This window comes from Simochromis diagramma, unplaced genomic scaffold, assembly GCF_900408965.1.
Source record: "Simochromis diagramma unplaced genomic scaffold, fSimDia1.1 OVJJ01000563.1, whole genome shotgun sequence".
Classification (NCBI taxonomy): Eukaryota; Metazoa; Chordata; class Actinopteri; order Cichliformes; family Cichlidae; genus Simochromis; species Simochromis diagramma.
Window position 1 is genome coordinate 20,020 of NW_024387385.1, and position 26,154 is coordinate 46,173.

General features: G+C 40.5%; 1 long non-coding RNA gene across 1 annotated transcript; it reads left to right on the plus strand.

Annotated features, from left to right (window-relative positions):
* Nucleotides 1-23,663: 23,663 nt before the first annotated feature.
* LOC120720157 lies at nucleotides 23,664-24,793 on the plus strand. Its single transcript, XR_005692821.1, has 3 exons — nucleotides 23,664-23,738; nucleotides 23,876-24,024; nucleotides 24,124-24,793. It is a non-coding gene; the product is annotated as an uncharacterized LOC120720157 (long non-coding RNA).
* Nucleotides 24,794-26,154: the final 1,361 nt, after the last annotated feature.

The window sequence follows — 26,154 nt, forward strand, 5'->3', positions numbered from 1 at the left end:
GACAGAAAACAGCCCACACATGGCCACAGCCGTAACACCCCCCTTCCCAAAATCAAAGACATCTCCTTGATAGATGTTTTGAACAGTTACTTTTAAAGGAAAACACGGGATAAGGCGTCTGCTAGCACGTTCTCTGTGCCCTTCTTATGACGGATTTCCAAATTGAAGTCCTGCACCAGGAGAGACCACCTCATTAGCCTTTGGTTCGAGTTCTGCATCCGCATGAGGAATACCAAGGGATTGTGGTCGGTATAAACAATCACAGGCGAGGGACTGCCACCGACATACACCTCAAAATGTTGCAATGCGAACAGCAGAGAGAGAGCCTCTTTCTCAATCGTACTGTACCCCCGCTGATGGACATTAAATTTCTTTGAGAAATAGCCGATCGGGTGATCCACACCATGATGGTCTTCCTGCAGCAATACGGCACCTGCCCCGTTTGCACTGGCGTCCACTTCCAGCTTGAAAGGGCGTGCAAAATCAGGGGCGGCCAGCACTGGTGCACTGCACAGGAGAGTCTTAACTGCTAGAAACGCACTCTGACACGTAGAGGTCCACACAAAAGGTTTCAACACACTAGTGAGGCTAGTGAGGGGTGCGACGACTTCCGCGAAGTTCTGACAGAAACCTCGGTAGTAGCCCACCATGCCGAGGAAACGGCGAAGCTCACGCCTTGTCTGAGGGGCAGGAAAGTCCAGCATGGCCTGGATTTTGGCCGAGATAGGGCGCACTTGCCCCTGACCCACCTGCTTTCCTAGGTACGTCACCATGGCTTTACCAAAATCACACTTGGCGAGATTGAGGGTGAGGGATGCCTTTTCCAAGCGATGGAACACATCAGTGAGTGTCTCCATATGCTCTGACCAGGTGTCTGAATAGACGACAATGTCATCCAAATACACTTCACACTTGCAGACACCGCCCAGCACGATGTTCATGAGCCGCTGGAATGTGGCGGGAGCGTTGCGCAACCCGAAAGGCATGACAGTGTACTGGAGAAAATGGTCAGGAGTGACAAAAGCAGAGATTTCGGCCGCACGTGATGTTAGGGGAACCTGCCAGTAGCCCTTTAACAAATCCAGCTTAGTAACAAACGTCGCAGAACCGACCCTGTCAACACAATCCTCCATCCTGGGAAGAGGATAGGAGTCAGGTTTGGTGACGCTGTTCACCTTCCGAAAATCTGTACAAAACCGTGGGGTCTTATCCGCTTTAGGCACTAGGAGACACGGGGAACTCCACGCACTAGAGCTAGGGACAGCAAGACAATTTTCCAACAGATAAGAAACTTCTGTCTGGAAAAGAGCACGTTTAGTGGGATTCACCCGGTAGGCATGCTGTTTGATTGGAGGATGGTCCCCCACATCAATATCATGCTCCAACACGGTGGTACAGGATAGAGTGTCCGAGAAAAGATTAGGATGATTCTCAATCAACCGACACACGTCATTTCGAACATCACCATCTACCTCAGTTAAATGTGACCGTAAATCACGTAGGATTTCAGAGTTCCTAAGTCGTGCGCAACCCGCCGCACCACCGAAAACCAAATCGTCATCCACAGGGTCATACCGAGTTTCAGAAACTGGCACCACAGTCGCAACTGTCGACACACCGCCAGCAAAGTAGGGCTTCATCATATTAATATGACATACACGACACTTTTTCCTTCGTTCTGGGGTGTCGATGACATAATCCGTGTCACTCAATTTCGCCTGCACCGTATACGGACCACTGAACTTGGCCTGGAGGGAAGATCCAGGGACCGGTAAAAGTGTTAAAACTTTATCACCAACCTCAAATTTTCGCTGCACTGCCTTCACATCAAACTTCCTCTTCATCCTACCTTGTGTTGCAATGAGAGCATCACGTGCAATTGCACATGCTTTATGCAAACGCTCTCTGAAAGAGCTCACATAGTCCAACACATTTTCCTTAGGAGCAACAGTGTCGGACAGGAAGTTCTCCTTAAGCAATCGCAACGGGCCACGCACTGTGTGACCGAACACCAGCTCAGCAGGGCTAAATCCTAACGACTCCTGCACACTTTCTCTCACTGCTAAAAGAAGCAGCGGCAACCCCTCATCCCACTCCTTTTGAGACTCAAGGCAAAACTTCCGCATCATCGATTTCAATGTCTGATGAAACCGCTCGAGCGCACCTTGCGACTCTGGATGATAGGCACTAGATTTCCGATGTTTAATGCCAAGTGACTGCACGACTTGAGCAAAAATCTTAGACATGAAATTAGAGCCTTGGTCAGTTTGAACAGCTTTTGGTAAACCAAAGATAGAGAAGAAGTTCACCAATGCTTTAACAACTGGTTTCACCTTAAGGGTGCGCAATGGAATTGCCTCGGGAAAACGGGTAGCAACACACATCAGAGTCAAGAGGTACTGGTGACCCGATTTTGTTTTAGGGAGTGGACCAACGCAGTCGATGAGGATGTGTTCAAAAGGTTCCCCTAAAACTGGAATAGGGTGTAAGGGAGCGGGTGGAATGACTTGGTTAGGCTTACCACTAATCTGACAGGTGTGACAAGACCGACAATACTTAGCAACGTCATTCTTCAATCCTGGCCAAAAGAAATGACGCAGAATGCGGTGATAGGTTTTCCTAATACCTAAATGTCCAGAAAAACTGTCATGGGCAAGACTAAGAACTTTGGGTCGGTACTGTTGGGGCACCAGAACCTGTTTAAACACATTCCAACCCAAGTCACCAGCTGTAGGCGGATACCAGGTACGCATCAACACGTCATCCTCGACACTATAAACACGAGGGTACTGGTCGCTAGAGTTGGCAGCGGAAAAACAACTCACAAGAGTCGGGTCACTCTGCTGTGCCAAAACTAAATCCTTTTTGTTGATTTCCAAAGACAGTTGAGGTGTCACTGATGGGCTAACAAACAGCATCGCCTCAGAGTCGCCCGTCAGTGGAACACGGGTTTCAGATTCAGACTCCGGCCCACCACCAGCACAGAGAAAAGAATCAGATAAATCCACGTCACCGTACTTGCGCCTATGCGCACGAGTTACCGCGCAAGCAGGAAAAACAGAGGAGGAACGCTCCTCAGCGACAGGGTTAGATAACAAAGTATCAGGCACCGGTATCTCAACCACTCTCAGAGTAGAAAACACTTTCCCGTTAGCCAAATCATTCCCCAGAATCATCGCAACTCCGGGCACTGGCAACTGGTCGCGCACGCCAACCGGTACCGAACCCGAAACGAGCGGCAATTGAAGAAACACATTGTGCAGTGGCACACGCAGTACATCCATTTTTACACCCCAGACAAGAGCATCCGAACCACAAAAAGAGTCATCAGAAAAAGGTAGAATACCCTTCAAAATAAGAGTCTGCGCGGCTCCAGTGTCACGCAGAATCATGATCGGCACACGATCCTCCTCTTTTTCGTTCAAAGAAACAAACCCCTCCGACACAAAAGGACGGTAGCTCTCATCAAAGCCTTCACTTCCCACTTCATTGCTAGGTGAAGTGGAAGCTGACATAGAACGAACGAAACCCACACTTTTCGGTTTCCTCCCCGTGTTGGCCTGCTCCCTGCGCTGTAGTGATGGGCAAGCAGCAACGAGGTGCCCGATTTCATGACAGTAAAAACATTTGCGATCCGACACAGGAATAGCAGCAGAACGTGTCTGGCGTTTAGGGGAAAGCCTATAACTTCTGACAGGACGAGTTGAGGAAGTGTACTCACGGCGCTCTGTCGAAAGCGCAGCACGATGAGTTAACACAAACTTGTCGGCAAGGACCGCGGCTTTAGACAGTAACCCCACCTTCTGCTCATTAAGATACACCACAATGTTTTCAGGGAGACATGTCTTGAACTCTTCCAGCAGGATCAACTCCTTTAGCTGAGTAAAGTCCTCCGCGTGACTGGCAGCCAACCACTTGTCAAATAAGACAGTTTTCTCACGTGCAAATTCCACAAAGGTTTGACTGTCAAACTTGCGACAGGCACGGAACTTCTGTCGATACGCCTCCGGGACTAGTTCATAAGCCCGCAAAATAGTGGATTTGACAACCTCATAATCCAAGCTGTCAGCAATAGAAAGACTCGCACAGACCTCCTGCGCTCTTCCTATTAACTTGCATTGCAGCAACAGGCTCCAGACATCCTTTGGCCATTTCAAAGTGGTTGCGATGCGCTCAAAAGCAGTGAAATATGAGTCAACCTCTCCCTCCCTAAAAGGAGGTACCAAAACAATCTGTTTGCTAGCATTAAACTGGTCTATGGTGGGAGGGTCGGGGAGTGTACTTACAGGAACGGGAGCAGCGTCTCTCGCTCGAGAACGATCAAGCTCCATAGCTCGAATACGGAGATGCATGAGCTCGACTTCCTTAGCCTTAGCCGCCAGCTCCACCTCCTTCAAGCGAAGGGCAAGCCTGAGATCCTCCGTCACCAAACCCGCCCCAACCTGGCCACTTGGGTCAAATACAGGATGGCGAATGGCGACAGGAGCCTCCGCCCCCGACGTCATCCGCCCCGTGGAAGGTTTCGGGACGGCCCCAGCAGCTTCCGCCCCCATTGCCGTCTCAAAACTCCCAGACCCACTCGGCGAGGGTTTTTGTCCCTCAAACACTCCCCTGTCCACCAGTCTCTCCACCAAACACTGTTTAATTTCCGCCTTCCTGGCATGCAACGGAACATCCACCCTGAACAAGTTAGCCACTACCAACAAATCTGCTTTTGTGCACCGCTCCAACTTTTCAATGGAAGGGTGTTGCGCAAAATCATCCATGTCAAACGACATCACGAGCAAAGCAACAAAGAAAAACACAACTCTGCAGACAATCAACCACATCCGCGCAACAGAGCCACAAAACTCACGCCTAACGCACAGACAAACGAAACTCTCCGCCGTCCGACACCCACCACGACGTTTCCCCCCCACCACAAACGCAAAAAGGAAACGAACCAATCACACGAACGAAAAGGGACGAGCCCCCATTTATGTTACGCCCCCATTTAGGCGGGTAGGGACGCACATAAGATTGGAGGAGAGAGAGACAAATCCCCGCCCTGGTTCCCAAGCCAAACATCCAAACCAGTTGTGAGTAAAAAGGTGTTTTTATTTAAGGAAAAGAAGCATAGCTCCAGGGTGAGCCCAGGCCAAAATAATAAACAAAACCAACTAAGTCCCACCAGAGAAAACTAACTAAACCCTAGGAAAGAAAAACAGAACAAACAAATGACAGAGCTATCCCTCGCTCCCTACCCGGAAAACAGGAGAAAACGATTCCAAAAGAAAAGGCAGCTCACCCCTTCCGCTTCAACCCAAGAGTGCCTAAGCGCTCAACTAATTCACTAGGAGCGGCTTTCACAATTTCACACTCTCACAAATACACAAGATAAGCACGGGCTGGGAACACCAGGGTCAGGGCCGCGACGGCTGGCTGGCCGGCTACTCGCTCGTTCCACTCTCTCTCTCCCCCCTCTCGGAGCTGTCAGAGCGGCCTTTTGAAAGTAGTCAACCGCTCCATGGTCCAATCAGTCGCTCACGACTCCTCATTAGGGGAGGGACCTGGAAAAGTCTTAAGCACAGTACAGAAAACACAGACAGAAAACAGCCCACACATGGCCACAGCCGTAACAGCTGGTTGTAGAAACGGTTTATTTGAGCTTTGAGCTGAGATTCAGAGGTTTCTGTGGACACTGCTCATGTCGGCACTTATATTTCTGACCTTTTCTTATAACCGATTAAACATCATCTCCTCCCTTTTGCCCCCATTTTTGGTGGTGTAGGTACAAATGATCAGGCATGACATTTTCATAATAAATAAGATACTACAAATAATTATTTCTGCATTTGTGCGATTGAAGTGAATTGAAAATGTGTATGAAATGATACGGTTTTAAAGATTTGGCCTAAATAAATTTGGAGTGAATGAGTCTAAACATGATGACCTAACTAGTGATACCCTGACACACACACACACACACACACACACACACACACACACACACACACACACACACACACACACACACACACACACGTTATGCCAGTTTCAGCTGAAACTATGTTTCAAACCATATTCCGGGTTTTTAGTTCACCATTTATGAGGTTTCAAGAAGAAAATAAAAGACAGATCTGAATGTTTGAAAATGTTTTGGAAAGATTCTGTAAAGATGAGATGAAAAATACTCAAAGGATAAATTTAATTGGTTTATTATTTAGATAAGAATAACAAGCAAGTAAATGAAGAAACAAGGTAAGATGAAGTAATAATGAAAGAAGTTCAACAAGTAAATGAAGAAACAAGGTAAAATGAAGTAATAATGAAAGAAGTTAAACAAGTAAATGAAGAAACAAGGTAAAATGAAGTAATAATGAAAGAAGTTAAACAAGTAAATGAAGAAACAAGGTGAAATGAAGTAATAATGAAAGAAGCTAAACAAGTAAATGAAGAAACAAGGTAAAATGAAGTAATAATGAAAGAAGTTAAACAAGTAAATGAAGAACAAGGTAAAATGAAGTAAATAATGAAAGAAGTTAAACAAGTAAATGAAGAAACAAGGTAAAATGAAGTAATAATGAAAGGAGTTAAACAAGTAAATGAAGAAACAAGGTAAAATGAAGTAATAATGAAAGAAGCTAAACAAGTAAATGAAGAAACAAGGTAAAATGAAGTAATAATGAAAGAAGTTAAACAAGTAAATGAAGAAACAAGGTAAAATGAAGTAATAATGAAAGAAGTTAAACAAGTAAATGAAGAAACAAGGTAAAATGAAGTAATAATGAAAGAAGCTAAACAAGTAAATGAAGAAACAAGGCAAAATGAAGTAATAATGAAGGAAGTTAAACAAGTAAATGAAGAAACAAGGTAAAATGAAGTAATAATGAAAGAAGTTAAACAAGTAAATGAAGAAACAAGGTGAAATGAAGTAATAATGAAAGAAGTTAAACAAGTAAATGAAGAAACAAGATAAAATGAAGTAATAATGAAAGAAGTTAAACAAGTAAATGAAGAAACAAGGTAAAATGAAGTAATAATGAAAGAAGTTAAACAAGTAAATGAAGAAACAAGGTAAAATGAAGTAATAATGAAAGAAGTTAAACAAGTAAATGAAGAAACAAGGTGAAATGAAGTAATAATGAAAGAAGTTAAACAAGTAAATGAAGAAACAAGGCGAAATGAAGTAATAATGAAAGAAGTTAAACAAGTAAATGAAGAAACAAGGTAAAATGAAGTAATAATGAAAGAAGTTAAACAAGTAAATGAAGAAAAAAGGTAAAATGAAGTAATAATGAAAGAAGTTAAACAAGTAAATGAAGAAACAAGGTAAAATGAAGTAATAATGAAGAAGTTTAAACAAGTAAATGAAGAAAAAGGCAGAGGAGAGAAAACCCCAACAATCCCCTCTGAGCAAGCACTTGGCGACAGTGGGGAGGAAAAACTGCCTTTAAACGGGCAGAAACCTCCGGCAGAACCAGGCTCAGGAGGGGACAGTCAACTGCCGGGACTGGTTGGGGGGGTTAACAGAGGTGGAGCAAGACGAGGCTACATCAGGTGAGGAAGCAGTAGTGTCTCTCCACAAGTGGAACAAGTGGAACCATTTTTTCTTTTTTTTCATGCACTTTTCCACGAGTGCTTTTTTCTCCAGGATGAGATTTCTCAGCTCGTCGATGGTTTCTGCGTTTTTTTTCTTCAAGTTTCTCACATCTTTGTTCCATCTCTTCCAATGTTGCTTCTAGTTCTTCAAGCTTGTCTTTGAGTTGTTTGGATGTTGCCTCCTGTATCAGCTTGTCCTTGTGCATGTCTGCATTTCTCTGTTGGACCTCTTTGTGCTTGTCTTCTAACTGCTTCTTTCTTTTCTTGATTTCTTGATTTTTGTCTCCATGTATTTTGTCTTCTTGTTGTTTTTGTGACTGCATTTGAGTGTGTTCACTCTTCAAGTTATTGAATTCCACCAAACGCCCCTTAACGAGCTCGGAGTTGTTTCTCGCTATCTGATCGATCCTTTTCTGCATCTGCGAACACCGTTTTCTCCAGTTTGTCCCTTTCTTCTTCCACTTTAGTTGCTTTGTCCTCCAGCTGATTACAAAACTCTTGCAGTTTTAGATTTTTAGACTCAAAGTCCTGGACGATGCGTTTTCCTTCTTTCAGTCTTTTTTGTTGTTGCTCTTTCTGTTGAAGAAGGTCTTTATTTTGGCACAGTGTTTCATCCAGGCTTTCTTTCAGCATGCGGTATTTTTCCTGCATGCTCTTCAGTTCGTGCTGCATGTCTTGTTGCTTTTTGTCCTGCTCTTCCTTCTGTTGGAGGAATGTATTCTTTTCTTCCACAGCTTCATGGAGCTGTCTTTGGAGGAGCCGATTTTTTCGGTCCATGTATTGGAGATCCCGTTGTATCTTATCAGTCATCGTGTTCTTGTCTTGGAGCTGGTTGGTCATTTCTTTTAGTTCTGCACTCTTTTGCCTGTTTTCTTTAATGAGGTGCACAATCTGCTCTCGGGCCTGAGCAAACTTGATTCCCCAGCCCTCATTAATAATGTTTATGTCCGGCTGGCGCTGTTGTCTTTCTTCCAGCTCTTTATTTTGGGCTTCCATTCGTCTACACTTGTCCTCCAGTTGACGTTTTTTCTTCTTCAATTTGTTGCATTTTTTTCTGGAGAAGGTAGTTTTCCTTCCTACTCTCCTCTAATGCCCTTTGGAAGGATGAGATGCCATTTGGGGAAATTGGCCGGCCACTCCAGGAAGGAGAGGCGGCGTAATCTTCTTGAATTGGTTGTTTTTTTCTTGGAAACATGTTGGAGTTTCTATACGATGACTTTGAAGAGCTTTCCAAATGTTTCTGTGGTGAACGTTTTGTAGGCTGCAAACACAGATGCTGCTGAAACGAACTAAAACTTGCTGTTTCTCACCCCTACTTAAGGAAAAACATCAAAGGACTTAAGATTCTATGACGTTCTATGACATCATCACTCCCTAAGCCAATGAGATTGTCACAAGACGTTTTGGAATGGGGTGTTTTTTTTTAAACTGTTTTCAAACTTAACTTAAAATTTCAGTGTTTCCTGGTTGTGGACTATTGGTTAGTCCAGCCGATGAAGAAATTCATTGTCACAAACATCCCTAATATTACATAACAGACAACAGAAAACAAGACAGTTTTTTTTTCTAATAGAGGTATAATAAAAGTTTTTTTAATTATCCTACTTTTTATAAAAGAGAACATTTATTAAAGAGTATGTATTTAATTAAAAAACTCTGTTCATCTAAAGCAGGGGTCAGCAACCTTTAAGACCCAAAGAGCCATAATTGGCCTATCTGGGGTTGAAAGGCTCGATAAATGCACGGCGTTTCGCCGGGTACACCGGCTTCCACGAGTGTGATGCTTATTTTGAGCGATGAAAAAATAACAAAATATAATGTTATTTGTATATTGCAAAATCACAATAATCTTCCAATTTAGAACTACAAGTAAAAAAAAAATCGAGAAGAAAAACGAAAGAAAAATAGAGTATCGCTATTTACCGTCAACTAACAGAGTTCTGTCATGTTCTCGTGACAAAGTGCCAAACTGGCCTCAGTCGTGATTTTCTTTCTTTCATCTTCTCTTTTTTGTTGTTTTGTTTGAAGCATTTGTTTAATTGTTGTTTTTTATTGTGTGGAAAGAATTTTTCTGAAAATATAGATATAGAGAAATGATATTATATATAGTTCTATATAAAATGTGTACAAAGGAGAAAGTATATAAAAGGGTTTTCTCAGTGGGGGATCTATGCATGAATTATTTTTAAAGACGCGGGGAAAAGGACACTGTACCTGTCGATGCACGTTTCCCAAGACTAAACGAGTCATATCGCTCCATGTTTGCTACTTTTGGTTTTTGGTTTTCTCCCGCAGAGTAAGAGCATCGCAGGAGCTCCTGAAGTCAAACGACGCCTCCCAGCACTCATTTATTAAAACGGAGTCGATGCCAAAAGTCTTAAACGTTAGAATCAAAGCAACAGCTGTGAACTCAGTCATGGTGTCATGTGCAGCCTTCATCTTACTGTCACTACTTTTTCATTTTAGGGTACGTGAGGTAAAGCGTCCGTCGATGTAGCTTGATTGTAGATTGTACAAATTATTTTTCTACGTTATTAACAAAACAGAGCAGAGACTGATGCTGCTCCTGTCTGACCCCCTTGTGTATGGCACGTGTGTGTGTGTGTGTGTGTGTGTGTGTGTGTGTGTGTGTGTGTGTGTGTGTGTGTGTGTGTGTGTGTGTGTGGGAGCGGCAGTCGCTGTGTGAGTGTGATATCACATCTGCATCACTCAAGCGTAGGCGGGCCCGCGTCAGACAACAATAAACAAAAAGCAGAAAAAGGCCAACAGTAAAAACTCAGACTCCAGCATGAGCTCCTTCCTGCTGCTTAACCAATCACCTTCCTCCATATCATCACCGCTCCCTCCCTCCTCCTCTCTCCATCCTACACCACCTTTGTTATTTAACACCGACCCCCCCAAACTGATAATCAGACAAATTCCCAAACACCTGACTTCACTGTGTCGACACCGTTCCTGACTATTTCTGACCTCAGGTCAGCTCTGCTATTATCCTCACATTAAGGGTTCGTTCACCTGCCTGCAGATGATCTGTGAGCTCGTCGGTTGTAAATTAAACTCTAAGCACACTGAGGGTAACCGGGAGGCGTTCAGGGCCTGCAGTGCAGAGCTGCAACATGAAAAAAAGGGATGGGGGCTCAGATCTCCTGAACAGGGTAGAAACAACACGGTGGGTTTGTGCTGTTTGTGATTCCTGCTCCGTCACTCTGGTGGAGACGACTGCAGCTCAGCAGCGCTCCCTGCTGATCCTCTGATGAAGATGTCAACAGTATGTAAACTGAGCTGATGTGCTGCTGTTTGAGCCCACATGGTAGCGTACGTCCAGTATGGGAGAACTTAGTCACCGGTGCTGTCTTTGCTTGTGCTCTAGCTTTAGCCTGTTTGATTGTTTGTTTTCTATTTTATTACTGCCTAAAAGGGGAGGTGGGGGAAACACATGCCTGACTTCTCCTGTCAGAGGTTTTGTAAGCTCACTGGAAGGGAAACGTGCACAATGTAAATCATAAAACAACTGACTGGGGCTGTGCTGCAGGTGGATCAGTGCTGTGGACAGTAGCTGTGGAAAAGAGACTGGACAAAGACTCTCAGCCTTAAATACAGGACAGAGGATGATCCGATCATCTTTCAGCTAACAGTGTCGAGCAGAAGGACGGCCGGCTGATGCGTCCGTACGAACCCTTTTGTACTCACTCCTGTGTATATGGAGGCGGCGAGGGGTTGTGTAGTTAACCTCAGCACCACACAGCTACAGCAGAGGAGAGAACACAAACGAGTCCTTTCATTCGGCTCTGTTCTTTCTCCTTGTCTGTTTTATAAGCTAACACTAGAGGGCGCCATTGTGGCACATTCAGCGCTCACTCTGAGGTCACTGGACAGAGAAGAAAATACCAATCTGGGAGACGGATGGAGACGAAACATCTGGAAGATCAGAACTGTACATTTTTAAGTGTAAGAAAAAAAAAAACAGACAAAATATTTGTAAATATTAAGTTTCTTGTTTATTTATACATCCGGCCCTGTATGCTTCAGGAAAAACTGAACAGGATGGAGGTGGACCCCTGCCTGGTGGCTTGGATCTCCGACTACCTCACCGACAGACCACAGTACGCCAGGCTGAAGGACATCACGTCTGACACAGTGGTCAGCAGCACAGGAGCACCACAGGGAACTGTGCTGTCCCCTCTTCTCTTCACCCTGTACACCTCTGACTTCTCTACAACTCTGAATTATGCCATATTCAGAAGTTTGCAGATGACACAGCCATCATGGGGTGTATCTGGGATGATCAGGAAGAGGAGTACAGAAGTCTGGTGAGGAACTTTGTCGCATGGAGTCACACAAACCACCTGCAACTCAACACCTCAAAGACTAAGGAACTGGTTGTGGACTTCGGGAGGTCCAGAGAAGGTCCACTGCCGGTTCAGATAGAGGGGGAGGAGGTGGTCAATAAGTACAAGTACCTCGGGCTGTGGGTGGACAATAAACTGGACTGGTCATGCAACACAGAGCACCTGTATAAAAAAGCCCAAAGCCGACTGTACTTCCTCAGGAGGCTGAGGTCTTTTAACATCTGCAGGAAGCTCCTGAGGATGTTTTACCAGTCAGTGGTTGCTGGAGTACTTTTCTATGCTGTGGTGTGCTGGGGGAGCAGCACAGCAAAGAAGGACTCATCCAGGCTGGAGAAACTGATCAGGAAGGCTAGCTCTGTGGTCGGCATGAAGCTGGACACTCTGGTGACAGTGGCAGAGAAAAGGACATTAAAGAAACTGCTGGACATTATGAACAATGCCAGGCATCCTCTGCACACGGCCATTAACAACCAGAAGAGTCTGTTCAGTGACAGGTTGCTTCTCTCAAAGACAAGAACCAACAGACTTAAAAACTCCTTTGTCCCACACGCCATCAAACTGTTTAACTCCTCTCTGGAGGGGAGAGGGAGGGGAAACAGGAGGACAAAGGAGGACAAAGGAGGGGGGAACAACTAAGCTGTAGTGCCTCTTCACCTCACTGTACAATACCTTTGTGCAATACTTTTGTAAATAGTCAATGGTGCAATAGACCTCAATACTTGAAATGTGCAATTCACTTGTATTTTTATTTTTATTCCTATTTATTCTATTTATCCCCTTCGTATATTTTATTTATATTTGTCTCTGTATTTATGTGTGTGTGTGTGTGTGTGTGTGTATATATATATAACATTCTGTAACTGTAACTTCTGTCGGTGCTGTGCTTTTTTGGAAACCGAATTTCCCAGAGGAACCCACCCGAGGGATTAATAAAGTTCTATCTTATCTTATCTTATTTTATGTTTTGTTTGTTTGTTTTTTGGAGTGAATGAATGATATGCTTATTTTGTGATGACAAAAGACAACAGGTGCAGTTTGTAATGAGAAGAAAAAAATGGCCGTTAGCTAGAGGTTTCAAATGAGTTCATCCTTACCACCGATCAGTTTTGTCTTTGTTTTTTCAACATTTATTTTATTTTTGTCATAACGTTGATCGTTATCATGTGACCATCCTGTAGCAGGAAGGTCGCTGTAGCAGAAGTCATCTCCACTGAAGCCCCCTCACAGCAGAGGGCCAGTCATGCTGTTTATTAGGATTTGCTAGTTTTCAGTGAGAAAAAACATTTTCATCAAGTTTTAAATCCTTTCGTTGCTCTTTTCTCTGCGATTGTCATAAAATCGTCGTCCTCTTTTCAAGCCTTAGCTCGCTTTTATTTTGAAATATGAGTCTTGTGATCAGAGATGAATCTGTGCTGCATGATGTGCGTAACATCAGAGCGATAAAAGCCAGCTTTGCCTTTCAGTGATTCGCAGTAAGGACATAAATGACCTAAACTGAGACTGAAAAAAAGTGCAGTCAGTTAAATGTTAGCTCACCTAACATGTAGCAGTGTTTACATGTAGCCATGTTTGACAGACTCCAGGGCTTTGATACCATAAGATGCCTCATATCCTCACAGACTCATGAGATCACACAGGTGGTCTGACCTGCTCGTGTCACACTGTGCTGTCTGTCTGTCCGTTGTTTTTCTCCTGCAGTGATGTTATGTAGCAGAAAAACAGTTGGATGCTGGAAAAGTGCAGAGCGATGGGTGACGTGTGGAGAACATCACAGTCTGTGTGTGTTCAACAGCTGTTAGAGCCACACTTTGTCCTTTCTGTGGTATAACTGCTGGATTTATTTTATTTCAACACTCAGAAACTGTCAGCAAAGCAAAACATGATGATTGGATGATCCTGTGTCACGTCCACAGTGTCAAACGTGCACAGAGACAGTGACACCCACAGAGAAACCCTCAGCTTGGTGTCCATTGCAAATCTGCACCTGTTGTCTTGTTTCTACTTTCTTTGTTGAACTCAGAAACTCGAGACTTGAGATGAAGAAAAATGTTAAATAATGGAATAAAAAAAAGATGATTATTAAAAAAAGTAAAGTAAAATGATATAAATAAATGAGGTGATGATATTTCTGTTTACTTTAGAAGTTATTATACACTGTATGCTGTGATTCTGATCTGGGAAACATTAAAGACATTCATAGCCAGACTGCTGACTTTGTGTTTTTATTCAGTCGCCTAACAGAAGTGCAGTGAGAAACGATTTAGCCCATCCTGATTTCTTAGCTATTTGCATATTTGCCACACTCACGTGTTTCAGATCGTGAAGCAAATTTTTATGATAGATAAAGACTGTAGGTTATAAGAGTAATAAGGCATCCAACACCACAGACAAAAGTGTGCCATATGCAGGTTATTTCCCCAAATCATTAAAACACTACTGTTACCATAATTTGCCCAAACCATGGATCATCCCATGTGTTTAATTAAAACTACTGTAACCAGTAATCTTAAGTAATGTCACTCACTTGTTTTCACACTTTGAGCTCAACACCTTAAAATGAATAACGATATGATAATGAGCCCCACACTAAGATGTTCTGTAATCACTGCACAACCGTCTTCATTTCACTCATGTCTGCCTGAGTGATGCCAGAACCCTTAGAGAGGGAAAAAAAACATTAGCCAGCGGTTTGTCCTGGCAGGTCGGGCCTGGATCAACAGATTCCAGAGGTGTTGCTGTAAATCATGTGGTCAACCCTCCTTGTCTGTGAAAGGAGTGATACTGATTTTAACACAGTATGTGTTTCACATTGAATACACATTTTCCTCCTGTAGCATTTAACATTTGCCAACAATACAGTGTGTTACTGTAACCAACAAGCAGCCAGGAAAACACAGTTTTCTCCACACAAAATCAGTAACACAGAAAAGTGCTATCTAAAGGGTTAGGTCTGCAAGGCCCGCCCACACTCATGTGGACCTCCAGTCTCCCCTCCTCTGGTCTCTGTCATCCTCCTGCTCCTGCAAAAACAAGCAAACAAAAACATGTACATCCACCCTTTTTTTCACTGCTTAGGGTTTATTAGGCATTAGCATTGATTAATCCTAAAATAGTTACCGTCTTCTCAATTTCAAGTCAGTCACACTTAGTCCACATCATCAGTCCAGTCCCAGTCCATTCATATGTATTTATACCAATCACATGCATTTATCCAGTCACATGCAATCGTACCAATCATTGCTGATAGTGGAAAACCGCGCATGAATTTAAATATCCACTGACAGCAATATTACATCATTCCAAAAATAAAAACAATTCTTGTTGCTTTTGAAATGGCCTTTTTAAATCGCTACAATCCTTTTAAACACAGGACTTACCATCTGATATGGTCAGCGTCCTAGTTGGGTGAATTTCCTCAGAAGCCCATTGTAATCTGGAGAAGCCCACCATGTATTTGCTCTCAATTAAAGTATTTTATAGCGCTTTTACTTCCAATCTTGCAGGCCTGCTTTTAAATCATCAACACACAAAATCTGCATCAATTTCAATAGAATCAATAATTTTATTTTTCTTCTATAATCCCAAACTTCAGGTACTGGAATGAAATAACTCAAATCTATGTAAACTATTTACATACCATTTTAAAGGTGAAAGCTGTCAGCGTGATTTGTTGTGACAATATTTTTTTGTGTTGCAACTCACTTTTCTCCTGTGTTTAAGATGAGCAGGGTTAAGAGCTCTGTCTACTTGTGGGGTCTCTGGTTTCTACCTTCGCTGTCAAACCTGCATATAATCAAACTCATCACTGACTGGACCTGAGGACCATCAGAAACCTCTAATATCTCTAAAATTTAGAGTCATTCTCCTCACATACAAGGTCTTGAATAAACAGGTCTCATCTTATATTAAAGACCTCATAATACATTACCACCATAAAAAAACCACCTGTGCATTGAATCATTAGTTGCTATTATTGAACTCTGGCTCTTTCCCATAGTGTCTTTTATCCTGTTTACCTCTGCTCTTTTCTGTTTCTCCTCACCCCTAACACCTTGCAGGAGATTGCTGCACCTCCCTGAGCAAGACTCTGCTGGAGGGTTCTTCCTGTTAAAAGGGAAAACACTGTCACTGAGTTTTTTTCTTTAATATTTTAGGGTCAATATAAATTACACATTATGGAGAAATACAAAACTAGATAAAAGATCTCTTCATCTGGTTTAAAGAATAACGAAGTAATGTAATCTATTTATCTGTATCTAACAAAGCTCTTATTTTCTCCAGATCTTTCACTGGCCTGATAAACATGCAACTAGAGCCATTTCTTAGCTTTAACCAATGACTTTATAGTAAATAGTGTGGCTCAACATGTTACAGTACTGAAAATTCTACAACAGCCTGTGCATCTTGCTCCGTGCAGACAGATGCAATGAAATAAAAAATCATCTCACCCTGAGCAGGGACTTCTCGTTATCAGCGCTGCGGTGCGTTCATGGTACATTGGTAAACTCAACACTCAACAGACAGTAACATTTAAAATAAAATAAAAATAAAATACCATTGGCAATAAAATAACCCTGGGTTACACTCTGGAAAGCAAGCCTGAGCTCTGCGTGATCCGCTAATGATGCTACTACTGAGAGTAAAGTCTGGCTACACAAATACGTGAAATGTATAAAAGCCATTAATACAGGAAACCAGTAAAGGTACACAGCAAAATCTCCAGTGTTAAATTAACACTAGAGAGTGTCTATATGGGTCCACACCTCTGAGTGTTAAATACAACACTGTTGAGTGTTAAATTAACACTTTTGACAGTGTTATATGTTTAAAAGTAACCTAGTCAGTTTTGAAGATTAACAAAGACTAACACTGAGCAGTGCTGATTTTCTAACACTGGAATATTTCTAACATTTTGAGTTATTTTCCAGTGGACCCATATAGACACTCTCTAGTGTTAATTTAACACTGGAGATTTTGCTGTGTATAAATATAGATGGAACATGATGCTTATGAATGTACATCATGGACAAATAACACCAGTATTATGGCTTTCATATTAAAGATGTCTGTGCTATTGACATGCAAATGTGGTTAGCCCAATTCAATGCAAAAATATGAATGCTGCAAATTACCATAAAAAATAAATGAATAAATAAATTATGAAAACATTCACAACAACAATAATAATAATAATAATAATAATAATAATAATAATAATAATAATAATTGTTCTTATTAAAATAGAATAGAGAAGAAAATGCACGGTAAGAAGCTCCATAGGTCTGACTATGTGTGTGTATAATAACTAATATGAGAAAATGTGTGCATGTGTCCTATATCTGTGTGCGCTGTGTGGCTGTTGTAAATGTGTTGCCTTTAAACGCATGTGTGTGCGTGATCGTGCAGAGTAAGCATGTAGAAATAGACAGTGTTGCTTGTGGATCATTGTTCTTATTAAAATATAAATACCGTCATCATTTATATGATAAAAATCAGCATAAACTTTCTGGTGAGGGCATACTTGCATTTCACAAGAATGTGAGCAGGTTATTAATCTGTCATCTTATTGCTGAAGAATAGAAACAATAACAGTAGTAGGTAAATGTCTTTATTGTGTGGCAGTTTGCAGTTTACATAAACATTGTTTCCACTTCTATATTTAAGTAATGGCAGAAAAATAAGTAACTTCTGGAAATGTATTCTTAAAAGTTGTCATCAGCACATATGAGCCTGCGCACAATGGTAGCTGATAGTGAATTTTTTTTGTTTTATATCAGACAGTAAAGAAGAATGACAGCTCTAAAAAAAGTTAAACTGAAGTTAAGAGAAGCTGTACTATATGAAATAGAAACTAACCACAGATACAAAAGATGCATTATTAGAGAAAACTGACTGACATGGAATTTACAATTCAGCTTGCTTTTCCTCGAGGACTTCAATCGTTTTTTTCAGTTGTCCCAGATTCTTTTCACTTTCCTCTATTTTCTCACCCAACTCCTCATTCTCCCTGTCAATGTTAGCCTTACTTTCCTTGACGAAATTCTTAATGTTCTCCATAAATGTATCAACTTGAGGAAAACCATGAGGTAAAACTTTTGCAGATTTCTTCATCAGTGCGATCAATGGGTCCATAAGGCTCAAGTATTCACTCAACAGTTCAGAACCGAAGTTCACTCCTTCCTCACGCTCAGCCTGATGGGATAAAATGTAACAGTTTCATATTACATGAAGGCAGTTTACTATGTTGTAACGTTATATTTGGTCATATATGTCCGCAGTTCTCTGAACATGTACTGACCTTCAGTCTGTCCATTTGTTGTTTTATGTTCTGATAGTTTTCTTTGAGTTGTTTCTGAAAATCCAGCATATACAGTTATTAAAAGAATTTAAATTACACCAGCAACTTTGTTTGTGGTGACTCGCAAAATTACTGAAGCATAAGAAAAAACAATTTACCAGCTGGTCCTTGTCTATCAGTGCACTTGAAAGGCAAACCAGAGACAGCAGGGTGAAGATGAGGAACAATCCTTTGGTGGTGCTGCAAACAGTCACTGATGCCATTGCTGTTCTTAGCAACTCTGTCTCTAAGTCAAAGTTGTACAGCGTTAAAATTTGAATGGAAGGTTCACAAACTGCAGCTGACTGTCTTCATTATCCAGTGGCGTTATCATTCAAAAAAGTGCAACTTTAAGGATTCACAAAGAATCACAACTGAAAAACTCAAATTACAAATCAATCTGAAACATTTTAATTTCTATATTTAAAAAAATGTGAAGTCTGTATAAACCATGTTACAGTGATTTACTTACCTGTGATGTTAAAAGAAGCTGATGAATGAAGGAATGAAAATACGGCACATCACAAAGTTCTTTTATACACTGTCAGTGTAAAAAGTGGGATAATGGGTATTACACATCCTGTGTGTTGCATTCTTTCATTTCATGAGAAACTTTACATATTGCTTGGTTTTTTTTTTTACAGGAAAATGAAACTACATTTACAGGAAAACAAGATTCACAAAGGTGAGGATTTATGGCCTTGGCAACTCCTATTGTGTGAGTGCTTGTTTCTTTTGCTCTCCTCCGCTCTTTGCCATCTGGTGTGAGTGTGGCTGTGAATGACAGGTGTAGCAGCCCTTGGCATCAAGAACAATAGAAGAGTCTCTAACGGGTGCAGCCATTTATTTCCTCACCAAACACAGCTCATTCTCTGGACATCGTTGAGCACCGTGAAAACTATAAAATAAGAAAAAATTGATACCTGTACAGTCCCCTTGAACCTTAACAATAAGCAATATCAACAAATGCGCTTAAACTAAATCAGGTAAATTTAAAGAAAAAAATTAAGTAATTCTGAGATTTACAGTCATTGCTTAAATAAAGCAAAAAAAAAGGCTGCTTAATCGGCATCAAGGTGTTTCACAGTTAAGTAAACGTATAACATCAGATCACATTGCATCACATACCTCAGTCCACTTGCCAAGGGTGCAAACTCCCGTGAACATGTAAACATTCGTCCTGTTTCTCATGGGGTGCTGCTAGCTTGAGCGACACACGTCTAAGTTATAAAGGGTTCAGAAAGTGTGCTTCTTAAACTGAAAAGGAAAAAATATTCCCATGTACCTATCTGTTCTGCCGTCATCCATTGGGGGCACACTGCACAGTTTGCCTGCCACCCAGGGGTAAGCAGAGCTATTTCTCTACTTAGATGCTATTTTTGGTGGGACAATCTGGAGAAAGATGTGAGGAACTATCTCACGGCCTGTTCCATCTGCGCCCGGAGAAAGAGCAGCACATCTCGAGCTGCCACGTTGCTGAAACCATCTACCCACATTCAAGTAAGACTGTCATCCTCTTGGTTATAGACAGATCCCCGAAGGCTGCCCGCTTCATTGCTCTCAATAAACTTCCCACTGCTTCTGAAACTGCTAAAATCTTAGTAAACCATGTTTTCAGACTCCGCAGAATCCGTACAGAAATAGTTTCTGACAGGGGGCATCAATTTGTCCCCCAAGCCTGGAAGGTTTTTTCCTGTTCTTCCTTAGGAGCCAAAGTCTGCCTGAGCTGTGGATTCAACTTCCAAACCAATGGGCACACAGAGAGGCTTAGACAAGAGCTTGAGGCCGCCCTGCAGCCCCAACCTATAACCCTTCCACTTGGCCTACTCAGTTGCCCTGGATTGGTTGCTGACAACTTTTTAACCTCTTTGGCTACAGGTCAGTCTCCGTTAAAAGCTTCTGTGGATTATGAACCATCTTTGTTCTCTTCTACAGAGTTAGATCTCATAGTGCGTTCTGTACAACTCCGATGTCAGCAGGTTTGTACATCCTCGCACCGCTTATGATAGAATATAAATTGTACTAAATACGGACGTACATGGTGACGTAGGCCAACTGACATTAAATTTGCCAGTGCACCCACATGCAGGCATTGCTGCACAACTAGAGCATATTTAAGAATTATATCTTTTTGAAGTAATCACATTTTATATTAAATATAACAGAACACTGACCTTTGGTATTGAATCTAAAGAAGACATTTCTCCTGAAAATTAAGGTAGGACAGAAATCACTGGTGATATGATTTAAACAAATAAAAATGAAATCACATTTGTTAGAGCGAGCTTTTAATAGCCTATAAGTTCACAAAAACAAAAGCGAGGAAAACAGGGCTATTTACACACACGTGCACACACACACACACACACACACACACACACACACACACACACACACACACACACACACACACACACACACACACACACAGATAGGAAGAGGGGAAATGGATATAAATGCAGACAATCACAAGGGGAAGACAAAAGTCAACCGAAGACACAAAAGATGACCATCAAAATAAAGACAGGGGAAAATCCAACGTATAACTACTAACCACGAAGACAAGAAACTCACACTGAACAGGAAAACATGACTTTCGCTAGTGTTAAAATTAAAACCTTGACAAACCCACTGTGCATATAAAAGAAAATAACAAAAGACAGATTTAAGGAATGTGAAGCATTTTATTAAGAATTCAAGGTAAATAACGGCATTGCATGCACTAAACTTTGTGGAAATGAAGTTCGGTTTTCCTGTAAAACAAAAGTGAATATTACCACTTCTAGAGAACATAGGCACACAGACACACCCACAGACAAGCCAAGTCACGCACAGGTAAGCTGTGTCGTGGGGAAGGGGGGAGGGGACACTAGAAGCATATAAAGCATTTTGTGGTGTGAGCCCTTTGTATTATCATTCAGCAGTTCCCCTGTAGCAGGTGGAAAAACCCCAGCAACACTGTACTATAAGAGGATATTGCAGGTAGATTTTTATACAACATTTCCACTCAAATTAAAACATTTCACTTTAAAGATTTAAGAAGGAAATTTATAAATGTACTTTATGCTTTGGTTTTTTTTTTTCCAGAAGAGTGATGGCAGCTGTGAATTTATCCAGAAGCAAAGGAGTGAGTGGTGTCACAACTACCAGGGGTTTATTCATCATTTTCACCCTGTTGGTTCTGGTCAACCTTTCAAGTTCACAGATAAAGAAGGACCAACTGGTAAAATGATTGTGATATATTTATATCTATATTTTTTTGATCTGCCAGTTGTAGTTTTATTTAGTTACACTGTTTGCCTTCACATGTTTCACATGGCTGCTTGTGGACATTCTCTATCTGGATTTGCAGGAAGAACTGAAAGAAAACATTCAGAAATTACAACAAGCAGCAGTGACAAGGAAGGTGAGTCTGTCTCTGTCCATGTTGTGCTCATGAATGAGTAATGTGGAATGTCTATAACTGCTAATATAAATATTTATAAATCTATTAAACAACCAAAGCCCCCCCCACAAAGAATATAAAAGTAGTTTTTACACATTTGTCTCGTTTCATTTTCTCCTCCAGGATAATCTCAAGTTAGACAGATTCTATATTCCACTATTCTATGATGATTTTATGCACTTAATGGACATTTTGTCTGAAACTCTAAATACAACAATGGGAGATTTTCCACCAGTGTTGGATTTAATGAATGACCTGAAAACATTCCTGAAAGCCACCAAGAAGTACATAGACAAATACCTTGAGACGACAGCTGGAGAAATCCAGGACTATGAAGAGAAACTAAATGTTGTGATGGAGCGGCTGACACACCTAGAGAAACATAAAGATGAATTGTAACACATTAGTCTACATCTGTCGCTTATATTGTGTGTATTGTGTTTGTAAATCTTCTCCTTTATACCGTGCAGTTTCAGTTTCAGTTTTTGCCTTGAGAGTGGCCTTGATATTTTAAATTGCTGAATAAAGCTGTAAACTTGTGTTTGACCTGAAAAAATAACTTGTCAAGTTTTTTGTTATCATTATGTTCATTATAAAAAAGTTGTAATGCAAGTACAAACCAATGATGATGGGGATTTTGTGTGTGAAGTAGTTGATAGTTATTATTGATTTATATAAAATACTTTAATGTGAATAAAAATTGTTAATAAAACTGTTATCCTTTGCTTTTTTCTTTTTCTTTTGCCTTTTTTCCCAGAAGGAAGTACGGCATCTGTGGCTGATTGGTGTCCATTGTTTACTGACTCACCAAATTTAAATTCTATAACCCACAAAGTAGAGAATATCAATCAGCTGTTAGGCTGCTTTTGACTAACTCGTTAATATACTCTATATTTTATATATCCTTTCCTTCATTGCCATTCTGAAATAAAAGGGCCAGTCTATGTTTTCTAGTTATACCTCAATGAGGTGATGAGGATAATGAACTATCTGGTCAAGTTCCCTTTAATGCTACGGGACTAAAAGCACAGGAATATTGTAGACTAAATCTATGATTTTTACGAAAACATCAACCACCAAAGATGTACATTTCTTTGTCAAGTACAATTAGTAAAATGAACTATTTTAAAGGATATCTGAAGAATCATTGTCTGTGAATAAAGACATTAAAGTTGTAATAAATACCTATTTTTACAAACTGTGAAATTCACAAGAAAAGACGACAGCTGTGGCTGATGCTGAAATTGGCAGTGTGCAAACCTACAACACATGCAATCATTATCAAATGATAACATGTGAGAAACACAGAAACAAATAGATGCAAAAACTTGTACTTCTTATACTTTTGTTTTCAGTGTTTGCATCACATTATGAACACTAGTATCTCCATAGATAGTTACCAGGTTATAAATATATTACTTCATGCTAATGTTGCAATATATGTAGTGTCTATTTTAGTGTTAAGATATACTATTGATCATATGATAAAGATTATTTGAATATTAAATGAAAAACTGAAAACTGGAATTATTGGAAAAGTGGAATATGAACTGGTCTCATTTTTAACAAAAGTGATGCTGGCTCTAACACTGGATTACATTCGCTTTCTGTTCATTTGTATATTCTTTTACAATGTGTAAAAAAACATTTCTTTGTCTTTATAAGCAGTCCATGTGTTAAACAAACCCAGTCTCGGGGCAGTTTGTAAAATAATCCCAGGAAAACCATCTAGATTTTTCTGTTCATGTACACAAACAGTATTTTTTCTTGAAATAACAGTGAGTAACATGCCTAAACTCATCCCTTTTCTGCCACATGCTTCTGTCGTGGCTGCTGTTAATATATGGAATATTCTTCAACTGTTTAACAGTCTGATGGGCCATAATTTCCATAAAGTGGATCATATTACATCTGTGAAATGAAAGAGAAAGCACAGCTCACTTAAAGTATTTGTAGTGTTTGAGTCCCTTGTGTTTTCAGTCTACACCTGTACAGTGCAGCCGCTCTTTCTCCTTTCAGCAGGCAGGTAAGATCAGCAAAACTGCATCATAAGATGGTTTATAGTTAATACGTTTTATACAATATATTAATAACATAAAACAGGAAACATAGATTTAATTCTTCATTCATCATTTCATTTATTTTCTGTCATTTTCTCTCCAGAAGTTTTTATTTCAACGGTGATGGCAGCAGCAGGCGTCTCCAAAAGCAGAGGACTGACTGGTGTCAGAAACACCAAAGTTGTAATCATCTTCTTGCTGCTGTCCCTGGTTTATGAGGCAAATTCACAGACAACTGAGGAATATTTGAATGTAAAATTAAAGTCACTATAAGTTACTATACCTTTTTTCCTTCACTTACAGTTGTTAATATGTAGTAAGACTGATGCATCCTGTTTTTTCAAATTTCAGAAAATCAAGGCCGTCTTAGGAGAAGCTGATGAAAAACTACAGTTTCTTCAGTCCATCCAGGAACTAATAAAGACATCATCATTTTCAGAGGATTTTCCACCACTGATGGATTTCACAAATAACTTGATTAACTTCATTGAGAAATCCAAGATGCTGTTAGAAAGAAAAGAAAAAGAATTTGAAAGAAATGAAGGACAACCTAAAACTCAATGGAAGCAGAACTTTTAGCTATGCATAGACTTTGGTATCATTGTTTTTCATTGTTGTTACTATTTTGATTAAAGAGCTAGATGGGACATGTATTTGTTTTGCTTTTACCTCTCCTGAACTGTGATTTGTTTTCTTTGCTGAAACTCTGCAACATTATGTTTTGTCCACTTACGTTGTTTTTTAAACACAGAGGTGCTGTCAGCACCTCTACTCTTGCACCATTGAAAATTGTTGTGTTGATCATTCAAGTTTATAGAACTCACTTCATATCTTTTGTTAGTTGTTATGGATCTTCAGCATGGTAATGGGGGCTAGCCCTAAATACTTTTTCTAGTTTGAATAAATAATATCATACTAATTGCTCTTTTTGCTTGTGTACTTTTTTTTTAATTTTATGATATATATATATAAATATATATATTACATATTATGCTATGACTGGGAAATTGTTCTTATGTGTATTAGTTATACAAGTGTCTGTATTGGTAATACCATCCATGAACCAATAAATTCCTGCATACAAAGATGTTTTTGTTTCAAGTGGTGATGTAATTTGATAAAGGTCTTCAGTGTGCATCAAACCACAATATTAACCTGTCTGGACCAGATATCATCATCATATTTGTTCATCAGTCTTATTTTGCAAGCTGGAGATGCCGCTCCAGCGAGCCAGAGAATCCCCCCCCCTCCCCCTTTGTGGCAAGCAGCAGGTGCACCTCGCAAATGGAGGGCGCCTTTACTCCCTGCAAATGGGCAATAGAAAACCGATCACTGCCCATGAAATCCCCAAAATGAGCTGGCATGATGTCAGGGCAGCATGGGTGGCAGCAACTTTTTTTTTGCCGATGCCATGATGCCGCCTCCACCACGATGCCGCAATGGGCAACCGCCCATGTTGTGATGTCAACCTAAAAGCTCACTAGAGCATGAAGTAGAAAAAATTGTTCAGAATATGCAGAGACAAGAGCTCTCCTCCTCCACATTTACAGTATCACCAGCGGCGTGCAGCAGGCATCATGCTGAACTGATCTGAGCCAGAGATCAAGGCAGAGAAGGTAGGGGATGGAAAGATTGAGGCAGAGAAAGAGAGAAGAGAACAGAGAAGAAAGAAAAAAAAAAAAAAGAAAAATAATTTTTTTTTTATTATAATATGTTATTTCACAACAATAACTGATGGGCTTCTATTCCTATAAACAGGACTAGACAAACACTACTTTGTTGAAAACAAAAGTGAAAGGGCTGCTCACATTCACGAGATGCAAATGAGTTAAGAGACACTGTATATAAAGCATCTGTGGCATGTCATCTCATTTTAGTTTCATTCTCCACCTGTATGGTACAGCAGCTCTTCTTACATTCGCACAGCAGGTAAGAGGAGTAATCATGCACAATAATATGATTTATATTGATTTATATTTACAGAATAAGTTTATGAATATATATATATATAAATATAAAAGAAAAAAAAAAAAAAAAAAAAAAAAAATATATATATATATATATATATATATATATATATATATATATATATTCAGTTACCTATTAACTCTAAATGTCTATGATATCTCAACTTTCTTAAGCAGGGAGTTTGTTCCAGTTCTAAGAGCGATGGCAGCAGCAGCCTTTTCCAAAACCAGGGGACCAGCTTTAGCCAACAAAGGCTTATTACTCATCTTCTCTCTGCTGTGCCTTGTTTCAGTCGCAAGTTCCCTCTATACCCAAGGCCAGGTGATGAATTGACTTTTGCTGAATTCCCTTCTATGATTCAACAATTACACACTTATGTGTATATGTACAGTCTAAGTCATCACAATTAGCTGC